General features: G+C 38.7%; 1 long non-coding RNA gene across 1 annotated transcript in view; it reads left to right on the forward strand.

Moving 5' to 3' along the window:
* The first annotated feature begins 4,347 nt into the window (after positions 1 to 4,347).
* The window catches only part of LOC131196182 (uncharacterized), a 36,857-nt gene continuing 22,390 nt past the window's right edge, over positions 4,348 to 18,814 (forward strand). Inside the window, exons 1-2 of the long non-coding RNA XR_009154656.1 lie at positions 4,348 to 4,426; positions 4,886 to 4,970. This is a non-coding gene — a long non-coding RNA (uncharacterized LOC131196182). The remainder of the gene's footprint in view (positions 4,427 to 4,885; positions 4,971 to 18,814) is intronic.

An 18,814-nucleotide genomic window follows, 5' to 3' on the forward strand; every position in this document is an offset into this window, starting at 1 on the left:
TATGAACCCTATACAAATACCTTCAGGGCAGACAGGTCCATTTCAGGCTGTGTTTATTTAATAAAGAGCCAGTGAAGTAACTGCAATTTCATTGTCAATTTACTAATGCATTACAGTTATGTTTCTTAACCTCATTGTTTGGGCTCAGAAGCCAGTGATACCCAGCCAGTTGCCCCCTCCACCCTCCTCTTTGGAGCGTAAAACACATTTTATTATGACTAGAGAGCCTTTTGTTTATTAAAAGCTGGAATTAAAGACCCTCACCAACTTTCCTCTGTGCACATATCCAGTTAGGCAATTGATTGGCTTATTAACCAATGCAAAACCTCTTGCTTCCATTTTTTAAGTGTGTGGATGTGTGTACATGTGTATATACGTATGTAGCAGGGGTGAAATGCTCCTGGTTTGGACTGGATCCGGTAGCGATGGCAGCGGGTGGTTTGGAGAACCGGTAGCAAAAAATCCCACCCCCATGCCCAGCTGAGCCACACAATCATCAGAAGATTTTTTTTTTAACTTTTAAAAGAATTTTTTCTTTGGCTGAAAAAATGCTTTTAAAAGTAAAAAAAAAAGCCTCTGATGATCACACGGTTCAGCTGGGATCATCAGAGGCTTTTAAAAGCAATTTTTACAACCTCTTTGGCTGAAGAGTTTGGAGAAAAAATGCTTTTAAAAGGCTCCTCTGGCGATCCCAGCTGAGTTGCCTGATTGTCAGAGGCTTTTTTTTCTTTTAAAGGCAAAAAAATGATTTTAAAAGAAAAGAAAAGCCTCTGACGATCAGGCAACTCAGCTGGGATCGTCAGAGGAGCCTTTTAAAAGCCTTTTTTCTACGAAGAGGTTGTAGAAAAAATGCTTTTAAAAGAAAAAAAAAAGTTGGCCACGCCCACCCAGTCACATTACCCCCACCCCACCCCCACGCCACGTCCACAGAACCGGTAGTAACAAATTTTACATTTCACCCCGGTATGTAGGTATATGTATACATGTTTATACATACAAGCAAAAAAGACACATCTAAGGTACAGTTGCTGAACAACCTCCTTGTCTTCATCACAGATTCATGTTTCAAAATTTAATCTGAGGAGAATGGAAATGAAATTAAAACAAACCCCTATGACCAGAGAATGACTATGTTGATGTTTGAAGAAGTTAGTTACATCTTTTGAACAAAAATCCAGGCAATTGAAACAGTATTCAGAAACTGCAGCTCATTCATCTGTTTTACACACAATTTTGCACATAGCTATCTTTCAATGGATCTTGTAACATTTGTATACTGTAATGTCAGCAAACCCTACTTCTTCTTCTTGTTAGTTGCGAAGTCGTGTCCGACCCATCGCGACCCCATGGACAACGTTCCTCCAGGCCTTCCTATCCTCTACCATCCTCTGGAGTCCATTTAAACTCACGCCTACTGCTTCAGTGACTCCATCCAGCCAACCCTACCACTCCCAGGGGGAAAAAAAAAGCTTCAGAAACCAGATTAAGAAAAGGACTTCAGCTAGTCAAGTTTCTTTAGGAATGCCACTGGCATTTGTCAATCACAGTGAAACATGTGGATGAGGGCATTCTGTCTGTTCAGGAATCCCCTGCCTTTATTTTCTTTTTAATATTTTAATTTTTTCCAGTGTTGGAGCATTCACAACTTCTGAAGGCAAGTCGTTCCACTTATTAATTGTTCTAACTGTCAGGAAATTTCTCCTTAGTTCTAAGTTGCTTCTTTCCTTGATCAGTTTCCACCCATTGCTTCTTGTTCTACCCTCAGGTGCTCTGGAGAACAGCCCAACTCCCACTTCTCTGTGGCAGCCCCTGAGATATTGGAACACTGCTATCATGTCTCCCCTGGTCCTTCTTTTTGTTAAACTAGACATACCCAGTTCCTGCAACCGTTCTTCATATGTTTTATCCTCCAGTCCCCTAATCATCTTTGTTGCTCTTCTCTGCACTCTTTCTAGAGTCTCAACATCTTTTTACATCGTGGCGACCAAAACTGGATGCAATATTCCAAGTGTGGCCTTACCAAGGCATTATAAAGTGGTACTAGCACTTCACGTGATCTTGATTCTATCCTCTGTTTATGCAGCCCAGAACTGTGTTGGCTTTTTAACAGCTGCTGCACACTGCTGGCTCATATCTAAATGGTTATCCACTAGGACTCCAAGATCCTCTCACAGGTACTACTATTGAGCAAGGTACCACATATACGGTACTGGTGCATTTTGTTTTTGGCCTAAATGTAGAACCTTACTTTTTCACTGTTGAATTTCATTTTGTTAGATAGCCCAATGTTCAAGTCTGTCAAGATCTTTCTGTAACTTGAGCCTATCTTCTGGAGTGTTGGCTATTCCTGCCAGCTTGGTGTCATCTGCAAATTTGATGAGTTCCCCATCTATCCCTCGTCCAAGTCATTGATGAAGATGTTGAAGAGTACTGGGCCTAAAACAGAGCCTTGGGGTACTCCACTGCATACTTCCCTCCATGTGGATGTAGTTCCGTTGAGGACTACACGTTGAGTGCGGTTGGTCAGCCAGTTACGAATCCATCTGGTGGTGGTGCTGTCTAACCCACATTTTTCTACTTTATCTAGTAGTAGGTTATGGTCTACTTTATCAAATGCTTTACTGAAGTCCAAGTAAATTATATCAACAGCATTCCTCTGGTCTACTAATTTTGTCATTTTGTCAAAGAATGCGATAAGATTAGTCTGGCATGATCTGTTTTTGACAAACCCATGTTGGCTTTTGGTTATTACTTTGTTTGCTTCTAGGTGTTCGGTGATTCGTTGCTTGATTATCTTTTCCAGAATCTTCTTCTTCTATGAAATTTCTTCTATGAAATTCTTCTATAATTTCTTCTATGAAAGTTGTTTATCATTGCTTTCAATTGATGGAATGCATTAACTACTTTTTATATGTATTCCACTGGCGGGAAAACTATTGGAAAACCCTGGTGTCTCAATTGTCTTCTACATAGAAGGAGGAAAAAGCTCTGAGATTCAGTGACAAGCATTCTTATCTTTTCAGAAGCAGATTTAATATATATTTATTCTTTTTATTGCTTTAAAACATTTTTAGTGTCTTAATTGTAATATACTTTATGAATTTTAAGATGCCCAGAGTCATTGACTGAGATGGAAAGCTATAGAAATTGAATGGATGAATGAATAAATAAATATAAATAAATAATCTGATTTAAGAGGCAAGGAAGAAAAAATATGTTTATATTTTTCAAAGTTTGGTATAGGAATCCTTGCACTGCAGGGTTGTCAAATTCAATTTCATTGAGGGCTGCATCAGGGCTGCGGTTGGCCTCAGGGTGGATATGGCTGACTGGGTGGGCGTGGCTGACTGCGTGGGTGTGGCCAGCTTGATGCTACTTCCCAAACTGCTGGCATGTTCCTTCTTTGCACTGGGTAGACAGGGCTGAAGCCATGCTGGCCCAATGTTTCCTCTTCGCATTGGGTAGACTGGACCGAAGCAAACCAGGTTGGTCCCTTACATTTTCCAGTACGGTCCCACAGGCCGGATCCAACCACATTGTGGGCCAGATCTGGCCTGTGGGCCTTTTTTTTTGACACCCCTGTTGTACTGTATTAAAGTCTGTCAATATTCCACGAATATAAATTGGGCTTCTTCCTGCTATTAATAGAAGCAATACTAATTTTGCCTAAAACAGGGATGAAAAGTTTAAATATACTTCAATTTGAGTAAAGAATTGAAATACTTTACTCAATACTTTTTAAATACTGGTACTTTAAAAAGAACCTTGATTTTAAGTTCTTGCAGAACAGTACATAGAAGCTCAACATGACTAGCGAAGTATTTTCTCCATTTCACTTCCTATTAGTTCTTTCGCAGAATTTATAAAATAAAAATTTCAACATTCAATATTTATCCCTGATTGTGACAATTCGTTTCACATCACTTCCACATCCACATTTCATGGTAAATATTATCTGGATACATACAAAATCTTGCAATATAATTTTGCTTTAGGAAATACTGATTAACAGGAGCTAAGCCATATAAAGATGAAATGATGAATAAGAAAGAATGAACAGATAATATTCTTTGATAGTACAAGCCTATATATGCCACATGACCACGGAGACATCTTCGGACAGCGCTGGCTCTTCGGCTTTGAAACAGAGATAAGCACCGCCCCCTAGAGTTGGCAACGACTAGCACGTATGTGCGAGGGGAACCTTTACCTTTTATATATGCCTGTTTAAAAATATTGAATTTAGTTGGGCTATTCAAAAGAAAGAGGAAACAAGGGCCTACAGAGTCAGAGAAATTTATGAGGATAGGAAGAACTCCATTTTTTTGAACAATTATTTCATTTCAGGTGAAGGAGGCTAAGAGAACAAAGGAAATAAGGCTGGTCTTTGGAACAATGGTGTTTTTCTCCCCATCAGAAAAAGCAGGTAAAAGTAAAGATAATTATGGTTTTGCAGTTCTTGTGGCATTTGTATTGTCAAACTGATTTTTTAGGCTCACTGATAAAACTAAGCCCCACAAAACAAAGAGATTCCTGCTGTAGAGAAGTAGGATCAACAGCTTCACACGTTTAGCATTTTTTGCTGAAAAAAATGAAGAAAACTATATTTCAAGTTTGAAACTGTTTTTTTGAATCAATCCCACTGCAAATATTATTTATGTGTTCTATTAGTTCTTTGTAGAGGAACATTCCTTTTAATAAGCATTGTTACACTTTTTTTTCAAATGTGTATTTGTATTCCTTGAAGAGCTAATTCAGTTTTCTAGTAGACTATCTGTTGGTAAGTTGCTGATATGTATGGGTGAATATTGCCATGGTGTTTGAAAGACAACCATATGATGCTATCTTTTTGCTGACATTCATTTGGCTTTCTCCTTTTATTTAGGAATTACATGGCTGGAAGCTGTTGCTGAAATGGTTTTTGTTAGACAATGTAATCTTCATCTCATAAATTTCAGTGATGCTCCAAGGTAAAGTTGTATGATAGGGAGGTACAACTTTTTTCCAAGAGAAAAAAGTTGGTCAGAGAAGCATAAGGGGGCCTTATTATAAAAAGCAATGGGACTAGCCAAGGCAAAAATCTAAATCTGATTTCATTTCATTTGTAATTACAATTAATATGACTCTTCTCCAGTCATGAAATAATTTTCTCTATCGATCAGATTAAATTTTCCACATCTGTCAGATTAAAAAATGCACGGTTTGGCAAGTCTCTGGGAGCCATACCCAAGAGGCTCTGTTTTTGTTCTAGGGCCTCATCCTATGGCCCTTTGAGGTAGATTGCCATATGGGATTAATTAGGGTGGGAAAGAGGAGGGCAGATGAAATCAGGCTCCGATTTGTTTTTTGATCTAGTATTTGTTCAAACTAATGGGGAGGTGTTTTTTGAGGTCACTCTTACACACTGTAGATTGAACTATACAGGTCTTCATTCCCCCCCCTCATACACGTTTGCATGTAAACTTTCTGGGTCTGAAGTAATAATCTTTCATACATGGAACAAAACTGTTTTACTAATATCTCTCCCCTTTGGGAATGCACAGGAGGCAGTACCTAGTGCAGTAATCCTTTTTCTTACTCTGTTCTTTCATTAACCCACATTCTCTTCCATGAAAAGGTATAATTTGAATTTAGTAACAATAATGCTGCAGCACAAGGTGGCATGAACATATTTCATGGGATGTCTGGAGAGTTGAGGATTGATGCAGTTTAACTCGCCCAAAGATGGACAAGAGCTAGACTCCTTCAACAAGATGGTGATGGTTGTCTCGCTGCGGAGTTAGCTAAAAGAAGCAAACCTGATTGTGTGAGTCAGTTTTGTCCTCCAGTTAGAAAGGAGATTCCAGTAATATCTTTCTAAATGAGGACTAATTGTGAGTGTAAAAACCTGTTGGCATCTTATTAACAATTCTTTGGATCCTTTGGCCACTTGCAGAAAGAGTGGTAGCTGGATATCTTTTTAGAATAGGAATATAAATGTCAGATGTTACTAAGACCATGTATGTTCATAACACATAGTTAAATAAGGGGGAAAATGCAGCAGTAATACTGGTGGCAAGGGGATATTTAATATTGAATTTGCTCTTTCCCCCCACCCCAAACGTGGAAACTTTTAGATACAATCCCGGCTCTGTGTTTAAGTCATTAAAACATCTTTAAACATTTTCTGGTTTTAGTTTTCTTAGCAGCAGTCCTTTTCCTGGAACGTATTTTATTTTTCTTTTAAGTCTGTGACTTTTTTTTTTTTGGTAAAGCTCTTTGCATTTCCAAGTTGTTGTTTTTTTAAAAAAGTGGGGGGAAGTAATAGGGTGGGGAAAGCGAGAGAACAGGGCCCTTTTTGTGTTTTATTTCTAATCCACAGGAATCCATTTTAGCCTTTTATGGCTGCTGCACTTGCTGAGAGGAATTACATCCTCTGTATGTTATCTGTAACATCGCAAGCCGTGGTTTCATACCTGGGCTTGGAAACACACCAGTGCTTCTGAGAGGATTTTGTTTGGGAAGGGGGTGGGTGGTTAGTGTGAAGAAGTCCAGGCAGTGGCAAAAGAAGAAGAAAAAAAACATAAGGAAAAGTAAGGAGAAAAGGTAAAGAAAGCATGGTGTATTTTGGAGAAGCTCAAGTGTGCAAAGTTCATCGCCCAGACAAACCGATCTTCAAATGAACCAGAGAAAGAATTTCAAATATCTTTGATTCTAGCAGTGTAGTACACACTTACAATGGAGATCAATTTATGTGAAGAAAAATAAGATTGCCATTATTCTGAATTTTAGCTTTGAACTGCATTTTGGGGTGTTTTATTTCTGCACCAGTGAAGCTTCAGTTATAGAAAGGAGGATCAGATAGTACTTATTTCAACAAGCAATGCATCATAGCTAAAGTATCACAGCCTGATTAGATGTGAGCACATATTCCTTCCTAGGTGTTGCTCGTTTTAGGTAAAATAATTTAGTCTTTGGTTTTAGATGCTATTAGTCAGTCAATGGCTAGATCTTAGATTTACTCTAGATTTTGGCAGGATAAGCTTCATTACTCTTTACAATACTGTAAATAAAAGCAGATTGTCACTGCTTGGAAAATTTGTATGCCATCATGTTTGGATTGATGAAAGGTGATAATTTGGGAGACAGCACTAATTTTGATTTATGTGAAACATTTATACTTTCCATTAGCACAAATATTGGTCTTTTAAGGCAGATTATAATAAAACTGTCTGTTCAAATAAAAGCACTTCAAAATAAAAAAGTCATTTATGTGGTAAAACGTTGCCCTAATCAACAACTAACAAGTTTTTTTTAAAAAAAGAGGGAAGTTGTGGAGAGGAGATTAAAATGTACATATTTCAGCATCCCTTACATTTTCAACCTCTCTTTGTGTTCATCTGAATGTACAAAGATTGGCAACACCGGTTATCCACAGATGGATGATTTGTGAAAACCCTAGCTGGCAACATATCTTTTTATTTTAGCTTGCATTTGTGAATTGAGATATGTGTGTGTTGTTGTTAATCAACCAAGGTTATGCATTTAAGATGGGCATATATTTTCTCTACATTAAGAAAATAAATTCAGAACTTAAATAATGATGACTTAAAAGACATAAGTGGACAAAATCAGATTTAAAATATTTTTTAAAATGGCAAGTTTTCAGTATTCTTGCATGAGAGCTTGCAGGATTGCTGAAATCTATGAAATTTCAGTTTATTTTTGATTTTCATCAAGTTGACCACAGCAATGCTATATCACTGAACAAAATTCCTAGTCTTATGGAGACTATTTCCATTTAGGAATAGCACTGGCACTTAGACTTATATACCATGCCACAGTGCTTTACAGCTGTCTCTGAGCAGTTTACAGAGTTAGAAGGATGGAAGGATCCTCAGAAGGATGGAAGGCTGAGTCAACCTTGAGCTGGTGAGAGTCAAACTCCGGCAATCAGCAGAATTAGCCTGCAATACTGCATTCTAACCACTGCACCACAACAGCTCATTTCCCTATTGGTCATTTACAGTGCCTTCTAGCGTCTTCCAAACATTATTGAAGTGATATAAATCCTGTGCTCATTGTTGTAGAAGGTATAGATCATTATACCTTCTACAACATATTATATTACATATTACATATTACAAGTACATTACATATATATTATATTACATATTTATAATATTACAAATTATTATTAAATATTACAAAATATTAATTTTGTAATTAATTTGTAATTAATTATGTTATTATTTTATTAATATTGTAATTAATTTTGTAATTAAATTTTAATAAAAATATTAAAATATTACAAAAAATTATAATATTACATATTACATATTACAAGTAATTGTGTTCTCTTTGCTGACAATGTCAAACTATTTAACACCACCAACAATACAGCTATCCTCCAAAAAGACCTGGACTTCTTATCTGAATGGTCTAAAACTTGGCAACTCCAAATCTCAACCAGCAAATGCTCAGTCTTACATATTGGAAAAAAGAACCTAAACACTAAGTACAAGCTTTATGGACATTACCTTACTGATGACCCCCACCCTGTTAAAGATCTTGGAGTTTTCATATCAAATGATCTAAGTGCCAAAGCCCACTGTAACTACATCGCAAAAAAGGCTTTAAAAGTTGTAAACCTAATCTTGCGTAGCTTCTCCTCCAAAAACACTACACTACTAACCAGAGCATATAAAACATTTGCTAGACCAATTCTTGAATACAGCTCGACTGTTTGGAACCCATACCACATTTCAGACATCAATACAATTGAATGTGTCCAGAAATATTTTACAAGAAGAATACTCCACTCCTCCGAATATAACAAAATACCTTATGCCACCAGACTTGAAATCCCGGGTTTAGAAAATTTAGAACTATGCCGCCTTTGACATGACCTGAGTTTAACTCATAGAATCATCTATTACAATGTCCTTCCTGTCAAAGACTACTTCAGCTTCAATTGCAACAATACACGAGCACACAATAGATTTAAGCTTAATGTTAACCACTCCAATCTTGATTGCAGAAAATATGACTTCAGTAACAGAGTTGTTAATGCTTGGAATACACTACCTGACTCTGTGGTCTCTTCCCAAAATCCCAAAAGCTTCAACCAAAAACTATCTACCATTGACCTCACCCCATTCCTAAGAGGTCTGTAAGGGGCATGCATAAGAGCACAAACGTGCCTATTGTTCTTGTCCTATTGTTTTCCTTCGTTATATCCAGTTAATATAGTTATTACATACTCATACTCATATATATGCTTATATATTGTATAATTATTTCTTGCTTATGCTTATATATGCTGTGTGACGAAATAAATAAATAAATTTAAAAAAAAAACTAGAGGGAAAGGGTCCAAAGTGATCCAGTCAAACTTAGCTATAGCAATGCAGTAGATAATCTTCTAGACAAAGAAATTGGAGAGTTATGGAGGCTTCGGCATTTGTTTTTTTGTTTGCTTAAAAAGTTTTATTTTAACATTCATATTCAATAACATATTTAATGTACCATCATATACAATTAATCGGACCTGCCCGGTCACCACCACCTTCCTTTAACTCTCTTGCCTTCTCTACCTTCTTCTACTTTCCACGACCATCCTCCCCTTCTCTTAGCTACATCCTCTCCTCCTTCCTCCCTACTCTTTTCTTCTCCCTCTTCTATCCCTCTTCCTTCCTTTCCTCTTCCTCCTCTTCTCTTTCCTACCTCCTTCTCTCTTCTACTTCCTTCCTTCCCATCATTCTGAAATGATAGCCAGGCAGCTCCGATCTTACATTGATTATACATCTTCAATCATCTCTATACATTAACCATCAATCCATTTTCTACCTCATCCCCTCCCCTCCCTTCCCTCCCCCACCCCCCGGGACTTCCCAGAACCGAATACAGGGTATAAAACTAACAGTCAAAAATTAAATATAACACAAATCATAATCCATAGTCACTCCTTAAAACCTCGACTCCCCGATTTCAGAAATTTCCAATTGAGTTCGTATTTGTTCTTCATTAAAGTACATAGTTTTTAATATCTAACCTTCATCAATCAGTACCAAAACACCGTTCCATCTTCCAATATTCACCAAGGATTCTTCTGAAATATCTTTCTTCCTTAAGCAGTCTCTCAAGAATAGTTCATATTTCCAACTTAATTTCTTAAATTTTACTGTCCAACCTCCAAAGATAAACAATAATCCATCTTTTCATATCTTTGGTATCATTTACATACATCAAATCAGATTACAAATATTATTGTTAATCCTATATTATCTCCACAATATGTCAATTGTAATAATTAAAATCTTCACTTTACCTTACTTATATCAAATAACATTATTAAAATTACACCTATAACTTATCCAAAATATATCAGTTATAACAATTAAATTCTAGTTAACCATATAACAACATTACATCCATCTCTCAAATATAATATTTAATCCAAAATTAAATTTTACTATCTATCCTCCAAAATTAAACAATATTCCATCTTCCTATTCCTTTATACCTCAAATATATCAAATAGTACCCCTAAAATTACACATTTATATCCAAAATAAATCATTTACAAAAATTAACCATAATCATATATAATAAAATTAAACATTCTCACTCCCCTTATCTTCTATCTTACACATTTTCCACCATCTATTCACCATTCAACTTAACATCTATCGATAAAGGGTTCCCAATCTTTAATACATTAGTGTAGAAATCTCGTGCTTTAAAAACTGTATTAAGAAAATACTTTCTTCCTTTATAATTCACTGTTAAGCCAGCTGGAATCTCCCATCTAAAATATATCTGATGTTTCTTAAGCTCATCCACTAAAAAGGCAAATTCTTTTCTCTTTCTTAACATTTTAGGAGGAATTTCCTTCATCATTATTATATCTTGTCCTAGTATTTGAAATTTATTTTTATAAAATGCTTGCAAAATTCCATACCTAATCTTCTTATTTGTAAAATAAATAACCACATCTCTCGGTAAACACTTCTGCCTTGCCAACCAAGAATTAACACGATAACATTTTTTCAATATTAACTTCAAAATCTTCTGGTTCCACTCCATCTATCTGAGCAAAGGCCTGAGTAAAAATCTCTTTCAAATTTTCTTCCTTACATTCTTTTAATCCTCTCACCCTTATAGCATATTCCATTAATTTATATTGTAATATAACCCTTTCTTCATCTGCCCTATCTACCTTAACCTGAATATCATCTATTTTATTTTCTAAATTCAAATTAATTTGAACTTCATCTATTTTCCTTTGCAAATCTAAATTAATTTGGTTAATTTCTTCCAGTCTTTCCTCTGTTTGAATACTAGATAGCAATAATGGGTTAATTGATTCCTTTAATTTTTTCATCTCCCTCCTCTGTTCTTCCACCATCTCTTTAAAATCCAATATTTCTTTGTCCATTTCATCAAATTTTTGATCTATTTCTGAAAGATGAACCTCCATAAGCTCCTGTAAAAAATTCCTTAAGCCATCTTTAATATATTCTTTCAATTTCTGTATCTGAAGTGAGGAAATTTTCAATATTTTAGAACTAGTTAAATCTCTTTGTTTGAAAGCCATTTTTAAACTAAGTAATACCAAGAAGAAGGAAAGAAAAAAGAAAAAGAAAAAAAGAAAAATTCAATAAACTTTTCTTCTTAAATACTGTAATAAAAAGATAAAAAAGGATAAAAAATAAAAATTCAATTTAAAAAAATATCTTGTTATATTCTTCTTAAAGGTTCCATGCCAGCAATTGTAATAAGCATTTCCTTAACTTTCACTTCCAATATACAAAACGCCATTTACTTGCAATACACAAAACGCCATTTCCTTTCATCATCTCCAATCTTGACTACGAATACATTCTCTATCAGGGAGTTAAAATCTTGTTACAATCAAATGCTAACGCTCCAGTTTTCAGCTCTGTCTGCGTTAGAGTCCTTCAGTAATCCATTTGAGTCGCGGAGATGGACGCTGCGTTTTGTTCTGCCATTTGGCAGAAGCGTTCCGGATTCTGGAGCTTTTTTTCAGGCTATAGAAGGAGCGTTCCCATCAAACCACCAGGAATCTTCCTGGTGCTTTCCTGGGGGCTCTACTTCAGCCCGAATGCTCACCTCTCCCTCTTTGCCCGAGGGAAGAGATTTCCAAGTCGCTTGACAGCAGATTAACGCTATCTAAGCGGCTCTACAGAATCACACGGAACTGGCGGTCTGAAATAGCCCGCCATTAACGAAGCGGAGCCACCCGGAAGTCTTCGGCATCTGTTTTTATCTGCTGCTGATGTATCATTTCTGGAAATACTTGAAGAGTTCTTTGAATTACAGATAGTTTAATGAATATTTCTGTTGTGTCTGCGCCCCCTGAGCCGGGCCTGCTGCCAGAAAGTGACTTGGACAGTGAGGAGGAAGGGCCATCAGGACTTACCTCGGGAGCACCAGCTTGCCTGGCTCAGCTCCAGGAGCCAGAAATAGGCCAGGTGGAAGAGATAACGAGGCCTCCATCCCCTGACTCTTCCCCCCCCAGGCCACGCCTGCAGACCCAGGCCTGATGGCAGTCAGGCTTGGTTTCATAGGCAGGAGAGGAGGGAACAACAGAAGCAAGGATGGGGCAGGCCTAGGAAGTGCTGAGTCATGGAGCCACACCCCACAGTATATAAAAGGCAGCCAGAGCTGCTGTGTCTCTTTGTAACAGGCAAATCCACTGATTAAGAGCTGAAGTTTGTTTCTAGGTGACTTACCAGCGTCGGGGAAGATAAAGGAGGCTCTTGGCAGACGCTGGCTATTCTGCTGCCAGAGCTGATAGTGACGGCTAATTAAGCCTTCATTCGGACGGAGGTGAGGGAGGACAGAACAATTTCATTAAATATTAAATATGAATAGACATCAGCAGACAATCTCATGAAATACTGTATTTTTTGTAAGCACGCACAATGCTTTAGAAGGAGACTCTTGAAGGTGGGCTTCAGCAACACAAATAATATATAAGTAGTCCTCACCAATTGCAATAGGACCCAGCAGTGAAGCTTGCAAATGGCAATCATGTGACCATGGAATGCTGCAACTGTTTTAAATGCATACTAGCTGCAAAGTGCCTCAGTTGTGATCCCAAGATTGCAGGGACATGCAATGGTCACAACTTGAAGGACTGGCTATAAGACTCCTTTTTTAACATTGTGATAACAATCACTGAATGAATGGTCAGTAAGTGAGGACTACCTGTACCTGAATGCTTGTATAGGACCCTAATTGCATTAGGGTAGATATGATAGGTATGATCATAGTATGGTCAACTTAAAAGTTGCAAAAATCTCAGATCAATCCCCAAGGCAAATTATTTTAGTCTGAAATCTAGAGAGTGATTGAAAGTCAGTATGAACTGGGATATGGATCATGTTATAGGCTTACTTAATGAATCACACTGAGTAGGAGGAGCAGGGCTGGACAAGTTTGTCCAACTCTGGAGCTATTGGGTACTCAGGTATCTCCAGAAGAGGCTCACAAAGAGCAGGGTCTGTTCGAGGAAGAGCTGCAGGTCTGGAGTAGCCAGGTAAACGGTTACCTACTGCAGAAGCACTGACCTGGAAAAGATCCTCACTCTCCACAGAAAGATCAAGTCAGTAGAACAAAATGGTCCAGTTAGGCTCTTCAGAAAAAAGAGACACAGTTCAGAAATGTATTTATTCTTTTAGGTAAAGGTAAAGGTTCCCCTCGCACATCTGTGCTAGTCGTTGCCGACTCTAGGGGCGGTGTTCATCTGTTTCAAAGCTGAAGAGCCAACACTATCCGAAGACGTCTCCGTGGTCATGTGGCTGGCATGACTCAATGCCAAAGGCACATGGAACGCTATTACCTTCCCACCAAAGGTGGTCCTATTTTTTCTACTTGCATTTTTACGTGCTTTCGAAACTGCTAGGTTGGCAGAAGCTGGGACAAGTAACAGGAGCTCACCCCGTTACACGGCAGCACTAGGGATTCGAACCGCTGAGCTGCCGACCTTTCGATTGACAAGCTCAACGTCCTAGCCCCTGAGCCACCGCGTCCCTATTTATTCTTTTAGTGTATGGCAAATACATGGACTTATAGTGGTTCAGGTGTTAATATCCAGGGTGGGTGAATTCAGTGTGATCGAGCCGACAGTCGAAAGCCTGAGAATGCTTTCTTGATGGTAGTTGAGTGCTCTTTCACCCTTGGGGCTTTAGAAGGCCTGTTTTGTTTACTTGTTGCCATGTAAATGTAAATGTTGTCGATTCTCTCGCCCCTGCTGTTCAACATCTACATGAAGCCGCTGGGTGAGATCATCAGTGGTTTCGGGGTGAGATACCAGCAGTACGCTGATGACACCCAGCTGTACTTTTCCACCCCGGACCACCCCAATGAAGTTGTTGAAGTGCTGTCCCGGTGTTTGGAAGCCGTACGGGTCTGGATGGGGAGAAACAGGCTCAAGCTTAATCCCTCCAAGACGGAGTGGCTGTGGATGCCGGCACCCCGATTCAGTCAGCTGCAGCCGCGGCTGGCTGTTGGAGGCGAGTTATTGGCCCCAAAGGATAGGGTGCGCAACTTAGGTGTCCTCCTGGATGATCGGCTGTCGTTTGAAGATCATTTGACGGCCGTCTCCAGGAGGGCCTTCCACCAGGTTCGCCTGGTTCGGCAGTTGCGCCCCTTCCTTGATCGGGATGCCTTATGCATAGTCACTCATGTGCTCGTTACCTCTCGCTTGGATTACTGTAATGCTCTCTACATGGGGCTCCCCTTGAAGTGCACTCGGAGGCTTCAGTTAGTCCAGAATGCAGCTGCGCGGGTGATAGAGGGAGCTACACGTAGCTCCCATGTAACACCGATCCTGCGCAGGCTGCACTGGCTGCCTGTGGCCTTCCGAGTGCACTTTAAGGTGTTGGTTATGACCTTTAAAGCGCTCCATGGCTTAGGACCTGGGTACTTACGGGACCGCCTGCTGCTACCACATGCCTCCCACCGACCCGTACGCTCCCATAGAGAGGGACTTCTCAGGGTGCCATCCGCCAAACAATGCCGGCTGGCGGCCCCCAGGGGAAGGGCTTTCTCTGTGGGGGCGCCCACACTCTGGAATGAGCTTCCCCCGGGTTTACGTCAAATACCTGACCTTTGGACATTCCGTCGCGAACTGAAGACACATCTCTTTATCCGCGCGGGGCTGGCTTAAATTAGATTTAATGTGAAATTTTATCAATTTTTAAACGGGGTTTTTAGTATGGAAATTTTTAATTTTAGGCTAATTTAAATAAGTTTTTTAAATGGTATTTTAATCTGTATATTGTATTGTTTTATCTTGCCTGTACACCGCCCTGAGTCCTTCGGGAGAAGGGCGGTATAAAAATCAAATAAATAAAATAAAATAAATAAATAAATAAAATAAATAAATAAATGTATTTAGAAAGCCAGGAGTTCTACAAAGATGTCTGACTGCCAACTGCCGTTAACGACCAATTCTTCAATGTAGTCTGGCTGCCGATTGTTGCTAGCTGTTTGGTTCACACTATCATGCTATCCAGGCTGCACCATGAGGAAAATATAAGCTTGTCAGATTTTTGTTAGCAAACAATATTCCAACCACCGACCTGATTTCCTGTCCAGCTTCTGATTTTCTGCCTGAACTTTCAATGGGTAAAATACTACACTCGGGCCTAACTCCTAATACTAGATTTGTCTGCCCAGAACCTTGGCTTCTAAAGTTAACTTTATTTTTTCCTGTGCTCTTGCATTCCTGCTTTGTGAAGATTTATAGCTGCTATGAAGAACTCTGATCTGTCTGACCTCTTGCACATATAACTGCTGGCATAGAACAGATCGTCTGTCTGACCCAATAATGTAGTTTGCTGAGGGACAGTTACTAAAAGAATTGTATTTGACTATTGTAATGAAGCTGAACGTTATCAGAAGCCCACCTCAGTTTCCATCCTTTGAGGTGAAGTGAGTAGTGGTAATAGAACCATCATTTCCTGCCTGGGGTTCTCTGGATATTGAAACTGCAGCTCTCAGAATTCCAGTCCAGCATTACTTTAGTTTTATTGACAAATACTAAAATTTTCCTATTTTATTCTCAACATATCTTATTTCTATAGTTGGCCCCTTACAGTGTAATTTAGCACATTAATAAAGGCATTGCTTCAGTATTATTTGGCATTGCCTTAGTATCAATATTTTATTATTTATTTATTTATTTATTTTGTTGAGTACATATTAGATAATATATATAAGTATAAGCATACAATTAAAGGTAACATTAGGACAGGGACGGTAGGCACGCTGCTGCTCTTATGCACGCCCCTTACAGATCTCTTAGGAATGGGGTGAGGTCAACAGTAGACAGTCTTAGGTTAAAGTTTTGGGGATTTTGGGATGAGACCACAGAGTCTGGTAGTGCATTCCGGGCATTAACAACTCTGTTACTGAAGTCATATTTTCTGCAATCAAGTTTAGAGCGGTTCACTTTAAGTTTGTATCTATTGTGTGCTCGTGTATTGTTGTAGTTGAAGCCGAAGTAGTAATTGACAGGTAGGACATTGTAGCAGATGATTTTATGAGCTATACTCAGGTCATACTGAAGGCGGTGTAGTTCTAAATTTTCTAAACTCAGAATTTCAAGTCTGGTGGCTCCAAAGACCTATGCAAGGGTCCTTTTTGTAGACTTTAGTTCAGCATTCAATACCATCATTCCAGACATTCTTCTAACTAAGCTAAACCAGCTACAGGTACCGGAACAGACTTGTAAGTGGATCACAAGCTTCCTAACAAACAGGAAGCAGCAGGTGAAGCTAAGCAAGATCACATCAAATACCTGTACAATTAGCACAGGGGTCCCCCAAGGCTGTGTGCTCTCCCCACTTCTCTTCTCTCTGTATACCAATGACTGCATCTCCAATGATCCATTTGTTAAGCTACTGAAGTTCGCAGATGACACAACAGTGATTGGTCTCATTCGAGACAATGACGAATCCGCATATAGACGAGAGGTCGAACGACTAGCCTTGTGGTGCAACCAAAACAATCTGGAACTGAACACACTCAAAACCGTAGAAATGGTGGTAGACTTTAGGAAAAACCCTTCCATACTTCCACCTCTCACAATACTTGACAACACAGTATCAACAGTAGAAACCTTCAAATTTCTGGGTTCTATCATATCGCAAGATCTCAAATGGACAGCTAACATCAAAACATCATTAAAAAGGACAACAACGAATGTTCTTTCTGCGCCAACTCAGTAAGCTCAAACTGCCCAAGGAGCTGCTGATCCAATTCTACAGAGGAATTATTGAGTCTGTCATTTGCACCTCTATAACTGTCTGGTTCGGTTCTGCAACCCAACAAGAAAAACACAGACTTCAGAGGATAATTAGAACTGCAGAAAAAATAATTGCTACCAACTTGCCTTCCATTGAGGACCTGTATACTGCACGGATCAAGAAGAGGGCCGTGAAAATATTTGCAGATCCTCGCATCCTGGACATAAACTGTTTCAACTCCTACCCTCAAAACGACGCTATAGAGCACTGCACACCAGAACAACTAGACACAAGAACAGTTTTTTCCCGAAGGCCATCACTCTGCTAAACAAATAATTCCCTCAACACTGTCAGACTATTTACTGAATCTGCACTACTATTAATCGTTTCATAGTTCCCATCACCAATCTCTTTCAACTTATGACTGTATGACTATAACTTGTTGCTGGCAATCCTTATGATTTATATTGATATATTGATCATCAATTGTGTTGTAAATGTTGTACCTTGATGAACGTATCTTTTCTTTTATGTACACTGAGAGCATATGCACCAAGACAAATTCCTTGTGTGTCCAATCACACTTGGCCAATAAAATTCTATTCTATTCTATTCTATGAAGTATTTTGTTGCGAGCAGAGAGTGGAGGACTCTTCTCGTGAAATCTCTCTGGACTCTCTCAATTGTATTAATGTCCGATATACATTATTTAGCACTTTATGTACTGCCTTGATATTAGGCTGTTGGTCCAGTGGAGGGCTTATAGGACACGGGTTTGTTTCTGTGGACCGGCATTGGTGACTTTGACAGTTTTGGGAGCAGGGGGAATAGTTTTGTGCACGCAACCTAAATCCCACGCATGTGCAAATGAATTTTCACATGCTCATCTACTGCTTTGGTGGCCCAATTCCCAATGGGTCCGCAGCCCAGTAGCAGTTCATGGCGCAAGCATTGGGAATCCCTGTTCTAGTAATAGTAACACTTCTGCAGTTAAGCCACTTTAGGAAGTGCGTATATAATACAGGTTGTCCTTGACTTATGATCACAATAGAGCCCAGAATTTGTGTTGTTAAGCAAGATTGTTGTTAAGTGAGTTTTGCCCATTTTATAACCTTTCTTGCCACAACTGTTAAAAGAATCACTGGTTGTGAAGTAAATCTGGCTTCCCCATTGACTTTGCTGGTTAGAAGATTGTCAAAAGGTGATCACATGATCCCAGGATGCTGCAACAGTCATAAATATAAATCAGTTGTCCAGTGTCCAAATTTTGATCACGTGACCCTGGGGATGCTGCAATGGTTATAAGTGTGAAAGTGTGAAAAACAGTCATAAGTCACTTTTTTCAGTGCTGTTGTAACTTCAAATGGTCACTAAATGAACTGTTGTAAGTCGAGGACTACCTGTACTTCAAAAGTGGTAAATGTAAATACTTATATCAAGATGCTATTCTTCTTTTTAAAAAAAATAATGGTAAGATAATGCTAAAACATCTACACCTGTTGAGATTGCATTATCCTTTATTATTTCAAGGAAAATATAGCTACAGCACAACA

The sequence above is a fragment of the Ahaetulla prasina genome, chromosome 3 (genome assembly GCF_028640845.1).
Source record: "Ahaetulla prasina isolate Xishuangbanna chromosome 3, ASM2864084v1, whole genome shotgun sequence".
In the NCBI taxonomy this organism is placed as follows: Eukaryota; Metazoa; Chordata; class Lepidosauria; order Squamata; family Colubridae; genus Ahaetulla; species Ahaetulla prasina.